The 21,818-nt window shown below is 40.7% G+C and overlaps 1 protein-coding gene across 2 annotated transcripts in view; it reads right to left on the bottom strand.

Moving 5' to 3' along the window:
- Window positions 1-21,818, bottom strand: part of LOC133541828 (ral guanine nucleotide dissociation stimulator-like 1) — a 74,139-nt gene that overhangs the window by 21,782 nt on the left and 30,539 nt on the right. The gene's annotated exons all lie outside the window — the stretch shown is intronic.

The following is a 21,818-nucleotide window of genomic DNA, read 5'->3' as shown; positions in this document are numbered from 1 at the left end:
GAGTTGTCGTTGTGGCCGTATTAATGTTGCGGCTGCTGTAGCAGTTATTATTATTATTAGTTTGACGAACATGCGTCTGAACATACATATATATACATACATAGATACATATATATACATACATATATACATACATACATATACATACAGTATATACATACATACATACATACATATACATATATACATACACATATATACATATACATACATATATATACATACATATACATATATATATATACATACATATGTATACATACATATACATACATATATATACATACATATATAAATATATGTATGTATATATGTATACATATATATACATATATGTATGTATGTATATATGTATACATATATATACATACATATATATACATATACATACATACATACATATATATATACATATATACATACATATATATACATACATATATAGACATATATACATACATATATGTACATACATATATATATATATATATATATATATATATATATACACATACGCATATATATATATATACAGTATATATATATATATATATATATGTATATATATATATATATATATAGCCAAGTCCCCAAATAATCTTAACCCAATCAGTTTGGGGACCACTGTCTAAGGTACTCAAAGTGCTTTGTCACTACTTCCACATTGATTGATTGATTGATTGATTGATTGAGACTTTTATTAGTAGATTGCACAGTACAGTACGTATTCCGTACAATTGACCACTAAATGATAACACCCGAATAAGTTTTTCAACTTGTTTTAAGTCGCGGTCCATGTTAATCAATTAATTTGTTCAGACACACACCTTCACACACACCTTCACATACTGATGGCTAACCACCACCCATCAGGAGCAAGGGTGAAGTGTCTTGCTCAATGGCACAACGGACGTGGCTAAGTTGGTAGAAGATGGGGATCGAACCAGGAACCCTGAGTTTGCTGGCACGGCCACGTGACTTTCGTCACTGTGACAATAAGGGATAACTAAATGAATGCCATTAAAGTGGAACAAGGGGAAGACGTAATATTTACCAGTTCTTCTTTGCCGTGATAGTTTGTGAATGAGAGGTGGAGAAGGAAAGAGCAGGAAGTGACGAAAAAAGGTCGTCAGATGGAGATTAATAGCGAGAAGAAGCGATGGACTTGTGAGAAGAAGAAGTGCAATCACAGACGGAGGAGCCAAAATGGATTATGTTACCGCGATAAGTCCCAGCGCTACCGCCGGATAGGAATGTTTCGAAATCTCTGGTGGCGATAATAGTGATGATGATGAGCATCCAGTTGGGGAGGAAAATATGCAGGCGCTGCTTCTCTCAGAGACGGAGTGGAAGTCAGCCAAGTCATAAGACATACATAACACATTCACGGCACCCGAGGGTCTTGTGAGATGACGCTTGCTGCTGCCAGATCATTATTAAGAAAAGACAACCGACAGGAAGGCGAAAAAACTTTTTATTTCAACAGACTCTGGCGCCGTACCTGCCGTCAATATTGTAAAGACAGTTTATGTCTTCACAATAAAAGCGCTGCTTTATCCTGCCTGCGCTAACAAAATAAGAGTCTCAGAAAGCTAGCTCGCACAAGCTAGCAAGCTACGGAGTTTGCCGCCAATGTATTTCTTCTAAACTGCATAAAAAAAAAAGAGTACGGAAGCTGAAGATGGCAAAAAAGCAACCACTTTCATGTTGTATTGGACAAAAAGGAGGAATTTTTTTTCTCCTCCATTTGAAAATGTGGCCGTTATCACCACTACTGTCTGATTCCAATCAATGCAAGTCATCAGAATCAGGTAATATACCAACTTATATTCCTGTCTACATGACAGAAAGGAAACTATGTGTTAAACATGCTTGTATTTGTCAGGCTTGTCCTTGACAGTTTGGTAATGTTAGTTTTTCCTCTGTGTTTGTCGCTATTTCCTGTCAGCGCTTTTATTTTCGTTGTTTCCTGCTTGTCTCCCTGAGCGCTGTTTCCCCTCAGCTGGTGTCAATCAGCCAGCTGCTATTTAAACCTGCTTTGCCATCCATTGCAACCTGTCGTTGTATGCCATGGACTGCTTTCTGTTTCCAGTTCTCCCTGGTTCCTCGTCGCTTGTGAGCTGTTCCCTGGTTCCTGATTTATGTTCCTCTTTGCAGTCTCCTGCTTTCCTGGTTCCTGGTTTGTTTTGCCTTAAAATTTTGGACATTAATTTATTTTTTCCTGCACCAAGCCTGCCTTCTCTGCATCTTGGGGTCCGTCACCAAAACCTTGTGACAGTATTACCAATAAACACCTTTAACTTGTTAACAAAAACTTCTCTTTCATAAATAGATAAATATAAATTATATATATGAATGAGGTAGATCCCCTCCACTTGGTCTATCGAAAAGTAACTCACCTGCAGAAAAAGTGTGTGCACCCCTGACTTATGGTGTTTGTTGATTCTCATCAATAATATACACCAAATTGCCAAAAGTATTTGCACACTCATCCAAATGATGAGAATCAGGAGTCCTAATCATCTGGCCCGACCACAGGTGTATACAATCAGGCACTTAGGCACGGAGACTCTTTCTACAAACATTTGTGAAAGAATGGGCCGCTCTCAGAAGCTCAGTGATTTCCCGTGTGAACTGCCACAGGATGGCACCTGCGCAACAAATCCAGTCGTGAAATCTCTCCGCTCCTAAATATTCCAAAGTCAACTGTCCGCTTTATTAAAGGAAAATGGAAGAGTTTGGGAACAACAGCAACTCAGCCACAAAGTGGTAGGCCACGTAAACTGACAGAGTCTGGTGTGGATGAACTTGACTGGCCTGCACAGAGTCCTGAACTGCATTTGATAGAACACTTTTGGGATGAATTAGAACGGAGACTAAGAGCCCGGCCTTCTCGACCAACATCTGTGTGACATCACCAATGCGCTTTTGGAAGAATGGTGGAAAATTCCTATATACACATTCTGTAACCTTGTGGACAGCCTTCCCAGAAGAGTTGAAGCTGGAATTGCTGCAAAAGGTGGACCGAGATCATATTGAACCCTATTGGTTAGGAATGGCCACCCCAGCCCGTCGCCTCTCACTGCCGGCAACGCCAGAGTGGAAGAGGGTCCAGTCCCTCTCGAGAGAACTGGTTCCAGAGCCCTTGCTGTGCGTCGAAGTGAGTCCGACTATATCCAGCCGGAATTTCTCGACTTCGCGCACTAGCTCAGGCTCTTTCCCCCCCAGTGACGTGACGTTCCACGTCCCAAGAGCTAGCTTCTGGAGCCGAGGATCGGACCGCCAAGTGCCCTGCCTTCGGCTGTTGCCCAGCTCACAATGCACCCGACCTCTATGGCCCCTGCTATGGGTGGTGAGCCCATTGGAGGGGTGACCCACGTTGCCTCTTCGGGCTGTGCCCGGCCGGGCCCCATGGGAACAGGCCCGGCCACCAGGCGCTCGCCATCGTGCCCCACCTCCGGGCCTGGCTCCAGAGGGGGGCCCCGGTGACCCGCGTCCGGGCAAGGGAAATCTGGGTCCATGATTTTTCTTCTTCATAAAGGTCTTTGAGCTGCTCTTTGTCTGATCCCTCACCTAGAACCTGTTTGCCTTGGGAGACCCTACCAGGAGGCTTTATGCCCCCGGACAACATAGCTCCTAGGATCATTGGGACACGCAAACTCCTCTACCACGATAAGGTTGCAGCTCAGAGAGGAGGGTGGCAATTCTTGTTTCCCCCCGGCTCAAAGCCTGTACGTTGGAGTTCAACCCGGTGGACGAAAGGGTAGCCTCCCTCCGCCTTCGGGTGGGGGCACGGGTCCTGACTGTTGTTTGTGCTTATGCACCAAACAGCAGTTCAGAGTACCCACCCTTTTTGGGAACACTCGAGGGAGTACTGGAAAGTGCTCCCCCGGGTGATTCCCTTGTCCTACTGGGAGACTTCAACGCTCACGTTGGCAACGACAGTGAAACCTGGAGAGGCATGATTGGGAAGAATGGCCGCCCGGATCTGAACCCGAGTGGTGTTTTGTTATTGGACTTTTGTGCTCGTCACAGTTTGTCCATAAAAAACACCATGTTCAAACATAAGGGTGTCCATATGTGCAATTGGCACCAGGACACCCTAGGCCGCAGTTCCATGATCGACTTTGTAGTTGTGTCATCGGATTTGCGGCCTCATGTTTTGGACACTCGGGTGAAGAGAGGGGCGGAGCTTTCTACCGATCACCACCTGGTGGTGAGTTGGCTGCGATGGTGGGGGAGGATGCCGGACAGACCTGGGAGGCCCAAACGCATTGTGAGGGTCTGCTGGGAACGTCTGGCAGAGTCTCCTGTCAGACAAAGTTTCAATTGCCACTTCCGGAAGAACTTTGAACATGTCACGAGGGAGGTGCTGGACATTGAGTCCGAGTGGACCATGTTCCGCACCTCTATTGTCGAGGCGGCAGATCGGAGCTGTGGCCGCAAGGTAGTTGGTGCCTGTCGGGGCGGCAATCCTAAAACCCCTTGGTGGACACCAGCGGTGAGGGATGCCGTCAAGCTGAAGAAGGAGTCCTATCGGGTCCTTTTGGCTCATAGGACTCCGGCGGCAGTGGACAGGTACCGACAGGCCAAGCGGTGTGCAGCTTCAGCGGTCGCGGAGGCAAAAACTCGGACATGGGAGGAGTTCGGGGAAGCCATGGAAAACGACTTCCGGACGGCTTCGAAGCGATTCTGGACCACCGTCCGCCGCCTCAGGAAGGGGAAGCAGTGCACTATCAACACCGTGTATGGTGTGGATGGTGTTCTGCTGACCTCAACTGCGGATGTTGTGGATAGGTGGAAGGAATACTTCGAAGACCTCCTCAATCCCACCAACACGTCTTCCTATGAGGAAGCAGTGCCTGGGGAATCTGTGGTGGACTCTCCTATTTCTGGGGCTGAGGTCGCTGAGGTAGTTAAAAAACTCCTCGGGGGCAAGGCCCCAGGGGTGGACGAGATCCGCCCGGAGTTCCTTAAGGCTCTGGATGCTGTGGGGCTGTCTTGGTTGACAAGACTTTGCAGCATCGCGTGGACATCGGGGGCGGTACCTCTGGATTGGCAGACCGGGGTGGTGGTTCCTCTCTTTAAGAAGGGGGACCGGAGGGTGTGTCCCAACTATCGTGGGATCACACTCCTCAGCCTTCCCGGTAAGGTTTATTCAGGTGTACTGGAGAGGAGGCTACGTCGGATAGTCGAACCTCGGATTCAGGAGGAACAGTGTGGTTTTCGTCCTGGTCGTGGAACTGTGGACCAGCTCTATACTCTCGGCAGGGTTCTTGAGGGTGCATGGGAGTTTGCCCAACCAGTCTACATGTGCTTTGTGGACTTGGAGAAGGCATTCGACCGTGTCCCTCGGGAAGTCCTGTGGGGAGTGCTCAGAGAGTATGGGGTATCGGACTGTCTTATTGTGGCGGTCCGTTCCCTGTACGATCAGTGCCAGAGCTTGGTCCGCATTGCCGGCAGTAAGTCGAACACATTTCCAGTGAGGGTTGGACTCCGCCAAGGCTGTCCTTTGTCACCGATTCTGTTCATAACTTTTATGGACAGAATTTCTAGGCGCAGTCAAGGCGTTGAGGGGTTCCGGTTTGGTAACCGCAGGATTAGGTCTCTGCTTTTTGCAGATGATGTGGTCCTGATGGCTTCATCTGACCGGGATCTTCAGCTCTCACTGGATCGGTTCGCAGCCGAGTGTGAAGCGACCGGAATGAGAATCAGCACCTCCAAGTCCGAGTCCATGGTTCTCGCCCGGAAAAGGGTGGAGTGCCATCTCCGGGTTGGGGAGGAGACCCTGCCCCAAGTGGAGGAGTTCAAGTACCTAGGAGTCTTGTTCACGAGTGAGGGAAGAGTGGATCGTGAGATCGACAGGCGGATCGGTGCGGCGTCTTCAGTAACGCGGAAGTTGTACCGATCCGTTGTGGTGAAGAAGGAGCTGAGCCGGAAGGCAAAGCTCTCGATTTACCGGTCGATCTACGTTCCCATCCTCACCTATGGTCATGAGCTTTGGGTCATGACCGAAAGGATAAGATCACGGGTACAAGCGGCCGAAATGAGTTCCCTCCGCCGTGTGGCGGGGCTCTCCCTTAGAGATAGGGTGAGAAGCTCTGCCATCCGGGAGGGACTCAAAGTAAAGCCGCTGCTCCTTCACATCGAGAGGAGCCAGATGAGGTGGTTCGGGCATCTGGTCAGGATGCCACCCGAACGCCTCCCTAGGGAGGTGTTTAGGGCACGTCCAACCGGTAGGAGGCCACGGGGAAGACCCAGGACACGTTGGGAAGACTATGTCTCCCGGCTGGCCTGGGAACGCCACGGGATCCCCCGGGAAGAGCTAGACGAAGTGGCTGGGGAGAGGGAAGTCTGGGTTTCCCTGCTTAGGCTGTTGCCCCCGCGACCCGACCTCAGATAAGCGGAAGATGATGGATGATGGATGGATGGTTAGGAATGGGATGGCACTTCAAGTTCATATGTGAGTCAAGGCAAAGGCCAAATACTTTTGGCAATATAGTGTATTTAATTAACCTGAAACACACGTGAATTACAAAATTGTCATGCCTTGAGACTTATAACACCATTTGGAAACAAATCAAAGGAGGATATCAGGGTAGATTTACTATGTGCTGTAGTCAGATACAGTATTGGTATATTTTTAACCCTCACCATGTTTGATGGCATTGAAAGTGTCCTACTTTCTGAAAAGGCCGATCTTGGTTAGCAGCATTGCAGGCTCCTCTTTCCGCCCTGGAGATGACTCATAAAAACCTTAGCTGTCGTCTATTATTACTGGCCTATAATTCCAGCCATCCACGGACACTTGAAACCTGTTTAGTGCCGAGTGAGGCCAAAGATAGGTTAGGTTGTCTGCCACGCTGGAGTCACTACACTATATATGTCAAGTGAAATCATCCCGCTTGTGGAACTGAAGTTTTTACTTTGTCTTCTGTCTACTATAAAGACAAAAGTATATCATGTCTTACTCCATAGGTTATCTCACTCTTGAGGCACAGCTGAGTGAATTATAAACACTGCTTGGATATTATTTCTCCAAAAATATCCTTCCTATTTAAAAGGAGGTCAGTGTGTGCTCACTTTGATTGTAAGTTCATATAATGGCTCCTTCATTAGGCATGGGCATACTTGCCAACCCTCCCGATTTTCCAGGGAGACTCCCGAATTTCAGTGCCCCTCCCGAAAATCTCCCGGGGCGACCATTCTCCCAAATTTCTCCCGATTTCCACCCGGACAACAATATTGGAAGCGTGTCTTTAGCGTCCTCTCTCACCTGAAAAGGAGACTATTATATATGTCTCCGTTATCCATAGGATTATCTACAAACCATAAACGTAGGCAGGCACTGAGCTACTTCTCAGGGTGTGTTTATTCCCGCCAGTACGTTAATACACTGACACACAACATCCGGATTCCCATAATACATTGCTTCAAAACTAAGGCAAGTAGTAATGTCCAAAAACATAACAGAGATGAAGCAGAAGAACGAAGAAGAGACATAGCGTCGACGAGTAAGAAGAAGTACGCTTGCAAGTTCCAAAATTGGAAAAAATAATTTCAGTTCATCCAGGAAAGCTCTAAGGGGAAGGTTTATGCTGCCTGCACATTTTGTAGATCAGACTTTTATGTGTGTGTATGTGTAAATAAATGAACACTGAAATTCAAGTATTTCTGTATGTATGTATATTAGGGCCGCAAATCTTTGGGTCTCCCACGGTTCGATTCAATATCGATTCTTGGGGTCGCGATTCGATTATGTATCAATTTTTTTTCGGTTCAACGCGATTCTCGATTCAAAAACAATATTTTTCAGATTCAAAACGATTCTGTATTCATTTAATACATAGGATTTCAGCAGGATCTACCCCAGTCTGCTGACATGCTAGCAGAGTAGTAGATTTTTTTTAAAAGATTTTATGTTTTACTAACTGATTGCAATAATGTAAATTTGTTTTAACTATTAAACGAACCAAAAATATGACTTATTTTATATTTGTGAAAACATTGGACACAGTATGTTGTCAAGCTTATGAGATGCGATGCAAGTATAAGCCACTGTGACACTATTGTTCTTTTTCATAAATGTCTAATGATAATGTCAATGAGGGATTTTTAATCACTGCTATGTTGAAATTATGACTAATATTGATACAGTTGTTAATAATATTAATTTTTGTTTCACTGCTTTTGGTTTGTTTTGTGTCTTGTTTGTGTCTCCTCAATTGCTCTGTTTAATGCAGTTCTGAGTGTTGCTGGGTCAGGTTTGGTTCTGAAATTGGATTGCATTGTTATGGTACTGCTGTGTATTAATTTGTTGGATTGACTAAAAAAATAAAAAAATAAAATTCAAAAAATAAAAATAAAAAATAAAATCGATTTTTTTAAAATGAAAATCGATTCTGAATCGAACGTGAGAATTGCGATTCCAATTCAAATCGATATATATATATATATATATATATATATATATATATATATATATATATAGAATTCACAGAAATGTATAAAGCTGGCACAAGTGGCAAAAAAGACTGGGAAAGTTGAGGAATGCTCATCAAACACTTATTTGGAACATCCCACAGGTGAACAGGCTAATGAGGAACAGGTTGGTGCCATGATTGGATATAAAAGCAGCTTCCATGAAATGCTCAGTTATTCACAAACAAGGATGGGACGAGGGTCACCACTTTGTCAACAAATGCGTGAGAAAATTGTCCAACAATTTAAGAACGATATTTCTCAACCAGCTATTGCAAAGGATTTAGGGATTTCACCATTCACGGTCCGTAATATCATAAAACGGTTCAGAAAGTCTGGAGAAATCCCTGCACATAAGCGGCAATGCCGAAAACCAAAATTGAATGCCCGTGACCTTCTATCCGTGAGGTGGTACTGCATCAAAAATCGACATCAGTGTGTAAAGGATATCACCACATGGGCTCAGGAACACTTCAGAAACCCACTGTCAGGAACTACAGTTGGTTGCTACATCTGTAAGTGCAAGTTAAAACTCTACTATGCAAAGCCAAAGTCATTTATCAACAACACCTAGAAACGCCGCCAGCTCCGCTGAGCCCGAGCTCATCTAAGATGGACTGATGCAAAGTGGAAAAGTGTTCTGTGGTCTGACGAGTCCACATTTCAAATTGTCTTTGGAAACTGTGGACGTTGTGTCCTCCGGAACAAAGAGGAAAAGAACCATCCGGATTGTTCACTCTGTGAAGGCACCATTAATGCTGAAAGGTACATGCAGGTTTTGGAGCAACATATTTTGCCACCCAAGCAACGTTATCATGGACGCCCCTGTTTATTTTAGCCAGACAATCCCAAGCCACATGTTACAGCAGCGTAGCTTCATAGTAAAAGAGTGTGGGTACTAGACCTAGTCTAGACCTTTGTGGCACATTATGAAGCGTAAATACCACAACTGCTGAACAACTTAAGCTGTACATCAAGCAAGAATGGGAAAGAATTCCACTTCAAAAATTGGTCACCTCAGTTCCCAAACCTTTACTGAGTGTTGTTAAAGGGAAAGGCCATGTAACACAGTGGTAAAAATGCCCCTGTGACAACTTGTTTGCAATGGGTTGCTGCCATTAAATTGTAAGTTAATGATTATTTGAAAAAAAAAATATATATATTGTCTTTGCAGTCTATTCAATCGAATATAAGTTAAAAATGATTCGCAAAACATTGTATTGTTTTTATTTACCATTTATACAGCGCACCAACTTCACTGGTTTTGGGTCTTGTACAAACGCCTGTTAAATCAGATGCAAAAGAGTGACAGCTCTTGTAATCTGTGATCGAGGTTTGCAAACTTACCATCTTCCTATTCATTCATCCGGTTAATTGACTTATGAAATATCAAAATATGTTTAGATATGTCCTCTGTTTGAACTAGCTAGGGGAAAGTCAGCCCACTGGAACATTTAGCGCGTGGACTATAAAGCAGTTTATAGAGTCAAAACTGACCTCCAAACCGTAGTGAATAGGTCTTACTACACATTAACTTGGATATTGTGTTTGATTTTATGTAAGAGCAAAGGCGGCCACGTTTAACCTTTTCCTTGAATGCAATACCAGGCTGTGAATTCAATCATTCATTCTCTACCGCTGCATTCTAACTTGTAAAAATGGTCTTGTTCTAGGTGGCTAGCAATGTAGCTAATGGGATCAATCCACTCTACCTCTTAATCACTTTAAAAATGCCTTCAAAAACCATCAACAATACTTAATTTATGTTCCGTAACCTGTATAATAACTAAACAGTAGAAATATTGTTATTGTAAGAGTGAACACTGAAGAACTCTTTTCCTAGCGTAGTAACACATCGCCGTGCTACTGTATAAGCTGTAAAAGCTAACTACGCAAGAGATAAGCTCGCTTCAACATCAGCACAAAAAACGCGTTAGTTTGTAATGCACAACACTGTGATAAGTCACCAGTCTGTACTGAGTGAAAAACATAAACAATTATATTACAGTATCTTTAAAGTATTAATTCATGTTTTTTTTTGTACACAGCTAGCCAAACAATGTATGTAATGATGCACGCATGATGTGCTGCGTGTATCATGATCAATATAAAGTGAGACTCACTCGATGGAGTGAGTCTGTTTGGTCCAGCTGGCCGGGATGTTTGTTTCAGTTTATTTGGGTGAACACTCCATATATGTCGAAATAACAGCTTCCAGTCACTTTCCCCTCACTATCGACTTTCATCTGCTCCAATGTCCCACTTTTCCTCCGTGCTGGCTTCTAGAAGCAGCAGTTCATCCTCAGTATATTCAGCTTCAAAAAGATAAGGTTGTTAACCCTCATCTGTCCAAAAATAGTCGTCTTTGTTGTTTGTTACCGAATCTGCCATAATTGGAAGACACACATTAGGGTATTTTGTTTCCGTAAGTAGGAACACACATTTGTTGCCAGAAGTCAGACATGCGCTGCTATGGAGACGGAAATAAATGTGCAGAGGAATTAGATTAAACTGACCAAAAGACGACAAATATTGTACATATTACATATTGTTCCAAATGTGCATGTCAATACATTATATATATACTTGCAGTGTGTATATTGTACATATTACATATTTTTATGAATGTGTCTGTTACTACACTATATATATATACTTGCAGTGTGTATATTAAACATTGATAGCTGGACTTGAAATAGTTTTAGAGGGTTTTGAAGGCAAAAACGGTGACTCCCATTAGTCGCATCTTTTAAGCATTTTAATCACCTTTAAAATCCTAAAAAAAAAAAAGACGTGAACTGATAGGCAAAAAAAAGTGCAGTTGGCCTTTTACTTCATTATATTATTTGGGCCACTGGAGTCGCCAAAAAAACATTTACCACTCTAATTCATCTTAAAACCATCATAAGTCAATATCGGATGGTTAACAATAAATGGGTTAGAGGTTTGCATCCCTACCATTGTTCTCTGAGTCATTCCACTTGATAAAGCCCTTTCTGTTGCGATCTGCTGCTCAGATCTTCACGTGTTTGTTTTTTCATTCTCTGTCTCGCCCCGCACACCTGCTAATAATTATCACCCTCCTATTTAAGCTCACCTTTTCTGTTCACTCATTCTCGGATCCTAATTTGCCCACGCGCATCAGTGACGACTCTCATCATTCGTATGTATTTTCTCGCTAGCTCTCACGCCAAGCCACTTTATTGTCTAGCTTTCATGCTAAATGTTTTGTTTACTCTTTCTCTTTACACCAGTATTTTTGTTCATAGACTTTTGTTATTAAATAAATACCTTATATCTTACTTTTGCTGTGTTCTGCTTCGACGCATCCACGGGAAAACCACACCGGCATTGCCATGCCGAAGAAGAGTCCTCACACTTTCAAGCTTTCCACGCCACAAAATAATAAATGTTTGTATGATTCCCGCTGATATCGTATCGATACCAGCCAATACTCAAAGCTCTAATATCGGTATCGCATGGGAAGTGAAAAAGTTGTACTAATCTTCACACCGATGGAGACTTCAGTTAACCCAGCATGGAAGTTTTTTAGACTGTGGGAAAGACGAGCTTTGTTGATTTGACCATTTCCAAGCAATTCTATCCAAATGGAACAAAATACGAATGACACAAGTTGCCTGAGGGAGACCGCAAAGAAAAAAGGCCGCACACTGTGCTGGAACCCTCTACTATCCCATTAAATATATAGATTTAAACATTAACTAAAACGTCAATTATTTTCAAAAAAGAGAATAATGGTTGTTCACTTTACATTGTATCAGATGTTAAAGATAAATATGCTATCATGTGGTGTAATGATTTAGTACGCCCTCAGGTCAGATCTCTGAAAGCACAACAACTCAGTAGGTTGACTTTCATTTATACATTAACTTGAAAAAAATCTAGGTAGGTCCAGTAAGGGCTGTTTTTTTTTTAACAACTATGTGTACGAAAATATTAACTAAGCAGATGATTTTATGGACAAAAAATATTTTTCACTCACCATTTTGTAGCAATGATTATTATTGATAGGGTCTCTGCAAGTTTCAACAAGCCAAATTTAAGACTTTTTTTAAGACCATGATGAATGGAAAGTTAAGATCCATTTCACATCGATACGATGGATGATATCCGCCTACTACCTGACCGCTTCTATGTTAGCTACCTCTCTTTGTTTATAATGTATATTTTCTAGGGCTGTGAATCTTTGGGTGTCCCACGATTCGATTCAATATCGATTCTTGTGTCACGATTTGATTCAAAATCAATTTTTTTTTTTCAATTCAACACAATTCTCGATTCAAAAACGATTTTTTTCCCGATTCAAAAGGATTCTGTATTCATTCAATACAGAGGATTTCAGCAGGATCTACCCCAGTCTGCTGACATGCAAGCAGAGTAGTAGATTTTTGTAAAAAGCTTTTATAATTGTAAAGGACAATGTTTTATCATGTTTTATTTGTGTTAACTATAAAATGAACCAAAAATATGACTTAATTTATCTTTGTGAAAATATTGGACAAAGTGTGTAAGCCACTGTGACACTATTGTTCTTTTTTTTTATTTTTATAAATGTCTAATGATAATGTCAGTGAAGGATTTTTAATCACTGCTCTGTGGAAATTATAACCAATATTGATACTGTTGTTGATAATATTTTTGTTTCACTACTTTTGGTTTGTTCTGTGTCGTGTTTGTGTCTCCTCTCAATTGCTCTGTTTATTGCAGTTCTGAGTGTTGCTGGGTCAGGTTTGGTTTTGGAATTGGATTACGTTGTTATGGTATTGCTGTGTATTGTTTTGTTGGATTGATTAATTAAAAAAAAAAAAAAATCCGCACAAAAAATCAAAATAAATGAAAAATATCAATTTAAAAAAAAAAAGAGAATCGATTCTGAGTCACACAACGTGAGAATTGCGATTCGAATTCAAAACGATTTTTTCCCACACCCTTAATATTTTCTGTTGGATCTACTCTCTATTTTATGCTGCAGCTGTTACATCTACTGTAATATTGTACATGGTAATTGGGATTTGTTATATATTGTATATATTATATAACAATTGAATATAATATAATAATATAATACATCAGTATATATTGAAGTACATTAGTATATATTGTATATTATTATATACAATATGTAAATATTAAATATATGTTATATTTTATGTTGCTACAATGGTACATTTTTAGTCTACTTTATACCTGCATTATCCTTTCCATCCTTACCCTTTCCATCCTTTCTAACTAAGCTACTGTATGGAAGAATTTCCCTTGTGGATCAATAAAAAAAGTACCAATGATTGTCACACACACACTAGGTGTGGTGAAATTCCTCTCTGCATTTGACCCATCTCCTTGTTCACCCCCTGGGAGGTGAGGGGAGCAGTGAGCAGCAGCGGTGGCCGCGCCCGGGAATCACTTTTGGTGATTTAGCCCCCAATTCCAACCCTTGATGCTAAGTGCCAAGCAGGGAGGTAATGGGTCCCATTTTTATTGTCTTTTGTATGACTAGGCCGGGGCTTGAACTCACGACCTACACATCTCAGAAGTTTGTCTAAGTCATGGGTGTCAAACTCTGGCCCGCGGGGCCAAATTTGGCCCGCCGTGCAATTTCATTTGGCCCTGGAGGCAATATCAAATTAACATTAAAGCAGGCCCACCGGTACTATACAGTAGCAGAGCCGCTGTAACACCGCATTCGCCGCTAATACTCATACTTGCCAACCCCCCCGATTTTCCAACCATTCTGCAACCAAGGCTGCAAATAGAAAACAGGCATTAAATGTTTGATTTAAATTTTATTTAATATACCATTGATGTCCTTCGTTTGTTTTTTGATAGTTGATTTTGCACTATTAAGTTATATAAGTATTGCTTGTTCCATATTCATTATGAAAACAAATCAGTGTAGCAAACTGAGCAATAATTAACAATTTATTCATGCACTTTCTCTTCCTAGTTTTAAGGCTCGAATGTTTGATTAATTTATTATTGTTATTTTATTTTCAAATTTATTATTAGCTTGTGGAAAGTTTATTTTGATATTTACCTCAGAAGGCTGCAAATAGAAAAGAGGCATTACATTTTTATAAAAATTTTATTTGATATGCCATTGATAATTTTTTAAAATATTATTATTATTATTTGAAACTCGTTTTTGCATGTCACTATAAGGTTATATAAAAAACCAAACCCCAAAACTCAAAATTGCGCTCTAGCGCCCCCTAGGAATACAACACAGACAAACTGCGCCTCGGAAGAAAACAGACAAAACTGCTTGTAACTTCGGTTAGGAATGTCAGAGAGACATGAAACAAAAACCTCTATGTAGGTCTCACTTACACCTACATTTTAATAATTGACAACGTTCAGCAAAAATCAATAGGAAGTTTGCTATTCCCACTTCAATACAACAACTGCATTTCTTTCACAATGCATTAGAGTTTCAAAATGGTGGCACCAAGGCGCCCTTATAAAAATGCCCAAGCCACTTTACAACTGTTATTACTATGAGACTGATGTATAACACACGTGTATACAACTTTTTCTCTGTGTAATAATCCATCCATCCATCTTCTACCGCTTATCCGGCCTTGGGTCGCGGAGGCAGCAGCCAAAGGCGGGCCCGGCCAACGCTGCTTGCAGCTTTAATTATTATTTGAAACTCGATTTTGCATGTCACTATAAAGTTATATAAGCCTTGCTTGTTAAATATTCAATGCAGAATTTGTTTGGGTCCCTATTAAAAGGTTCATTTGTTCAACCTTGGCCCACGGCTTTGTTTAGTTTAAAATTTTGGCCCACTCTGTATTTGAGTTTGACACCCCTGGTTTAAGTCTGAGTCTAAAATACAGGCAAAAAAGTACAAAAGACTTAAAGCAAAATTGGAAGCCCGGAATTACTCGCAAAGTATATGAATTTATTCACAGCTCTTTCACATTAGAATACAAGACGCTTAACCTAACAAAAAACACTAGAAAACTCATAATTGCCAAACTATATTGGTAAACTCTACAGCCAATGGCCATTGTGCGTGCGTGTGTGTGTGTGCGTGTGTGTGTGTGTGTGTGTGTGTGTGTTTGTTTCAGGCTTTCGTCAAACATCAGCACGAACGGGCCCTTAACTTTGGAGATGAGGTCTCTCGATGTATTCGGCTGATCCAAATCGCGCTATGTACGCCGTCTTGTCTTTTCCACACTTAAACGTTTTTTGCTATCTCTGAACGTGATCTGCAACGGCTCATCAATGTTCTCATTACCAGTATATGACTGGTGCTTAGTTACCGTGTGAAATGTCCATGGCCCCTCCGCTTTTAGTGTCGGCGTAGACTAGGGTTGTACGTTATACCCGTATTAGTATAGTACCGCGATACTAATGAATCATTTTCAGTACTCTACAGTCTCTGAAAAGTTCCAGTCCCTCACCCCTCCGTGACCGCGTCGAAGTCACGTCGTGACATTGCTGGTTTTAGGAGCAGTGGAGTATGTTCGGCAGCGCACACACACAGAGTACTTACAAGCAGATACAGTGTGTAGACAGAAAAGGGAGAACAGACGCATTTTGGCTTACAAAACTAATGATAAAGGTGAAGTTATATCACTGAAACATGACTAGCGAGCTAGCGGCGAACGTCCATCCTCCGTTTGCAGTGTTTTAGCTACTTCCAAATCACTAATCCTTGCCACCATGGCGACAAATAAACTAAGGTTCTTCCAAGTACCATTATCACTGCAGGACGATTATAGCTAAACATGCTTTACTACACACCGTAGCTCGCCGGCATCAAAATGTAAACAAACGCCATTGGTACATTGACACCTAACATCCACTGTAATGATATCAAGTACAGACACGTATCGAGTCGATACTACTATGACTATGTCTATATTTTTTGGCATCACAACAACATCTTTCGTTGTTTTGTTTTTTATTTATATTATGTTTATAAACTCAGGAAATATGTCCCTGGACACATGAGGACTTTGAATATGACCAATGTATGATCCTGTAACTACTTGGTATCGGATTGATACCCAAATTTGTGGCATCATCCAAAACTAATGTAAAGCATCAAACAACAGAATAATAAGTGATCATTACATTTTAAAGGGGAACATTATCACAATTTCAGAAGGGTTAAAACCAATAAAAATCAGTTCCCAATGGCTTATTTTATTTTTAGAAGTTTTTTTCAAAATTTTACCCATCATGGAATATCCCGAAAAAAGGCTTTAAAGTGCCTGATTTTCGCTATCTGTGAAGCCACCGTCCATTTTCCTGTGAAGTCACACAGTGATGCCAATACAAACAAAAAGGGCGGATAGCACAGCAAGATATAGCGACATTAGTTCGGATTTCAGCGGCTTAAGCGATTCTACAGATTACACATGTATTGAAACGGATGGTTGGAGTATGGAGGCAGATAGCGAAAACGAAATTGAAGAAGAAACTGAAGCTATTGGGCGAATAGCTATTGATGCTATTCGGCGATCGCCTTCTAACCAACGAGTGAGTTTCGCAGGATATTCATACATCTCTGTGCCATGTCTGCCTTAACATCACCGGTAAAATGTGCAGGAGCAACTTAAATCCGTCGATTGGTAAGTGTCTGTTTGGCATTAAATGTGGGTGGAGGGAAACGCTAGGTGCAAATATAGCTACAAATGTACATACATTTGGCCTAAATAGCATGTTAGCATCGATTAGCTGGCAGTCATGCCGCGTCCAAATATGTCTGATTAGTACATAAGTCAATAACATCCACAAAACTCACCTTTGTGATTTCGGTGACTTTATCGTTGGAAATGCATCTGCAGGATATCCATAAATCTCTGTGCCATGTCTGCCTTAGCATTGCCGGTAAAATGTGCAGACCAAACGATCGGGACTTTCGCATCTTGTGACACTGGAGCAACTTAAATCAGTCGATTGGTAAGTGTTTGTTTGGCATTAAATGTGGGTGGAAGGAAAGGCTGGATGCAAATATAGCTACAAATGTACATACAGCTAGCCTAAATAGCATGTTAGCATTGATTAGCATGCCGTGCTAATCGATGCACACTCCACGTAAGTCAACTTGAATCCGTCCCTGATCGTGTTGTTACACCCTCCGACAACACACCGACGAGGCATGATGTCTCCAAGGTACGGAAAACAGTCGAAAAAAACGGAAAATAACAGAGCTGATTTGACTTGGTGTCTGTAACGTGTTTGAGAAAATGGCGGATTGACTACCTATGTGACGTCACAACGTGACGTCATCGCTCCGAGTGGGAATAACAGAAAGGCGTTTAATTCGCCAAAATTCACCCATTTAGAGTTCGGAAATCGGTTAAAAAAATATATGGTCTTTTTTCTGCAACATCCAGAGGTGGGTAGAGTAGCCAGAAATTGTACTCAAGTAAGAGTACTGTTACTTTAGAGGTTTATTACTCAAGTAAAAGTAAGGAGTAGTCACCCAAATATTTACTTGAGTAAAAGTAAACAGTATGTTGTGAAAAAACTACTCAAGTACTGAGTAACTGATGAGTAACCTGTTCGTTTAATGATTACGGCAACAAATAATGCACAAAAACATAAAAATAGCAATGAGCAAATTCATAGCCAGGAATATCTCTTAAGCAACTAAAACAATAATATTTATTAAATAATAATACATTAAAATAAAAAAAATAAGGCAAATTGAGCCACAATAAATTAACAGCACCATAGGCTCAGTAGGCATTCATTGATTGATTGATCGATTGATTGAAACTTGTATTAGTAGATTGCACAGTACAGTACATATTCCCTACAATTGACCACTAAATGGTAACACCCCAATAAGTTTTTCAACGTTTATCAATTACGTTGACAAAGTCGAGGTGATCTACCTCATATATACATATACATACACACACATATGATATATATATATATATATATACACATATATATATATATATATATATATAGATATATACATATATACACATATACATACATGCATTTATATATACAGTATATAATTTACATTTATTTTGCCGTTTTTGTTGACATATTAAAGGTCTTTTAATGAATATACATGCATGTTTAACACATAGATTCCTATCTTTCATGAAGACAAGAATATAAGTTGGTGTATTACCTGATTCTGATGACTTGCATCGATTGGAATCAGAGAGTAGTGCTGATAACATCCACGTTTTCAAATGGCGGACAAAAAAAGTTCCTCTTTTCCGTCTAATACCACATGAAAGTCGTTGGTTTTTGGCATCCTATTTGTCCAGCTTCCATATTCGTTTTTATACACTTTACAATAAATACATTGGCGGCAAACTCCGTAGCTTGCTAGCTTGTTTGCGCTGGCTTTGGAGACTCTTATTTTGTTAGCGCAGGCGCGATGGAGCGGCACTTTTATTGTGAAGACAGGAACTGTGCGATCAGTCTTTACTTTTGACGGGAAGTACGGTTAAAATAAAAAGTGTCTTTTTTCCTTTTCATTTTTGATTGATTGATTGATTGATTGAAACTTTTATTAGTAGATTGCACAGTACAGTACATATTCCGTACAATTGACCACTAAATGGTAACACCCCAATAAGTTTTTCAACTTGTTTAAGTTGGGTCATGTGACCGCCTGGCTCTGTTTGATTGGTCCAACATCACCAGTGACTGCATGTGATTGGTGAAACGCAGGCATTCGTAGATCCTACTTTGAAAAACCAAAACAAACATTACAGATCGATAAAAAAAAAGTAGCGAGTAGCGAGCTGAATGTAGATAAATGGAGCGGAGTAAAAGTAGCGTTTCTTCCCTATAAATATACTCAAGTAAAAGTAAAAGTATGTTGCATAAAAACTACTCGTAGAAGTACAATTTATCCCAAAAGTTACTCAAGTAAATGTAACGGAGTAAATGTCGCATGTTAATACCCACCTCTGGCAACATCAAGGTGTATATTGATGCATACATAGGTCTGGTGATAATGTTCCCCTTTAACAGAAGTGTAGATAGAACATGTTAAAAGAGAAAATAAGCAGAAATTAACAGTAAATGAACAAGTAGATTATTAATTCATTTTCTACCACTTGTCTTCATAATGTTGACAAAATAATTGGTAGATAAATGACACAATATGTTACTGCATACGTCCGCAGACTAATTAGGAGCCTTTGTTTGTTTACTTACTACTAAAACAAAAGTTTTTTTGTTTGTTCACTATTTTATTCAAGGACTAAATTGCATTAAGAAACATACGTTTAATGTACACTAATATTTTTTGTTAAAATAAAGCCAATAATGTCATTTTTGTGGTCCCCTTTATTTAGAAAAGTATCGAAATAATTTTAGTACCGTACCAAAATATTGGTATTATTACAAAACCAGCGTAGACCCAAACGCTGTCCGGGGGTTGACTGGAGTTGCAGCAGACTGGGTCACACTAAACCTCGATGCTCCGGCTCCTGATGTGGAGCAATAAGGGCTGATTGATGGCGTTTGTTGCTGGCATTTCATGACCGCCTTGTGCTTTTCCGACTCGCAATGGGATTCCAATGCCTTGATGCCCAATATTCCAAATTTTTAAAGTTTCTTGCACAAAGTGAACTGTCCTTCATATGTGTTTCCCTCCACCGGCTTCAAACATGCACTGAACTGTTTGTCCTGAAACCACAAATCATTAATCTTGCACTTGCCTATGCATGCAAGTACTGTAATTCGGTTCTGTTCAAAGTTTTTCTCTGCTGCTACTCGAAGTAAGCTGTCAACACACAGCGGCGCGTGCACCGCAATAGCTGCCGGTGTTCCATAAAAAAGGAAACATTTCAAAGGGAGACTGAAGTTTATGCATGTTTTCAATAAAAGTAACGGCAATAGATTTTTAAGACCTTTCAAAATTTTATTTAAGACCTTTTATGATATTTTAGGAGACTTTTAGATATTTTAAGTCATTAAATTCAATTGATCGGATTTAAGACTTTTTAAGACCCCGCTAATACCCTGTATAAAGCTTAATTCTAGCAGAAATACGCCTGTGTATATAAAGGCAATTTAAGGGACAATATTGCTGTATAAATCATATTACTCACTAAGCATTAGCTTTGTCCCGATACCAATATTTCGATACTTTGATACTTTTCTAAATAAAGGGACCACAAAAAAATGGCATTATTGGCGTTATTTTAACAAAAAATGGTACGGTACACTAAACATATGTTCTTATTGCAAGTTTGTCCTTAAATAAAATAGTGAACATACTAGACAACTTGTCTTTTTGATTAGATCACTCTTCAATGTCGACCAGAAAAGGTGGTACTAATTATATTGTGTGCTGTATGTTAACATGACAAAATGCCAGAGGTTGGACCTTATGATGACGTATATATGTTAATTTTTAAACTACCATCGCCACCTTGTGGGGTAAAATTATAACCGTCATAACGTTCGGATTTTCCCAAACTTTTTGATAGTGAATTGGGGTGCAAACTCTGCGACTTGACTGCATAACAACCATTATTGCCCCCTGTGGTGAAAAATTATAGCAGTAATACTTTCCTGACGTTTTTCATGGTGGGTCGGAGTATTGGGTGGGATGCAACTCCATTACTGAAGTGGCAACATTATCGCCCCCTTGTGGTTTGAGTTGGGATGCAAATGCATTACTGCAGTGGCGACATTATCGCCCCCTTGTGGTGGAAAATTATAACAGTCATACCTTCCATAAACATGCTCCGATCCACCTGAAATGTTAAATGGTGGGTTGAGGGGTTGGGTGGGACGCAACTGCATGACTACTGTGTCCCCCCTTGTGGTGAACAATTATAACTGTCATACCTTTCTTCCACATGCTCCAATCTTCCTTAATTTTTTATGGTGGGTGCAGGTGTTGGGTGGGACCCAACTGCATGACTACCGCGGCGACATTATCACCCCCTCTTGATGAAAAACTATAACAGTCATACCTTCCATAAACATGGTCTGATGCACCTGAACTTTTTTATGGTGGGTCAGAGTATGGGGCGGGATGCCACTGCATTACTGCAGTGGCGACATTATCACCCCCTTGTGGTGGAATATTATAACAGTCATACCTTCCATAAACATGGTCTGATGCACCTGAACTTTTTGATGATGGGTTGAGGTGTTGGGTGGGACGCAACTGCGTGACTTCTACACCCCCCTTGTGGTAAAAAATTATAACTGTCATACCTTTCTTTCACATGCTCCAATCTTCCTTGATTTTTTTGCAGTGGGTCGAGGTGTTGGGTAGGACATTATACCCACGTGTGGTGGAAAATTATACCTTCCATAAACATGCTCCGATCCACCTGAAATTTTTAGGGTGGGTCGGG

This window comes from Nerophis ophidion, linkage group LG23, assembly GCF_033978795.1.
Source record: "Nerophis ophidion isolate RoL-2023_Sa linkage group LG23, RoL_Noph_v1.0, whole genome shotgun sequence".
Taxonomy (NCBI): domain Eukaryota; kingdom Metazoa; phylum Chordata; class Actinopteri; order Syngnathiformes; family Syngnathidae; genus Nerophis; species Nerophis ophidion.
Note: the sequence above shows the minus strand (reverse complement) of the source record. Positions and strands in the feature narration are given on the sequence as shown.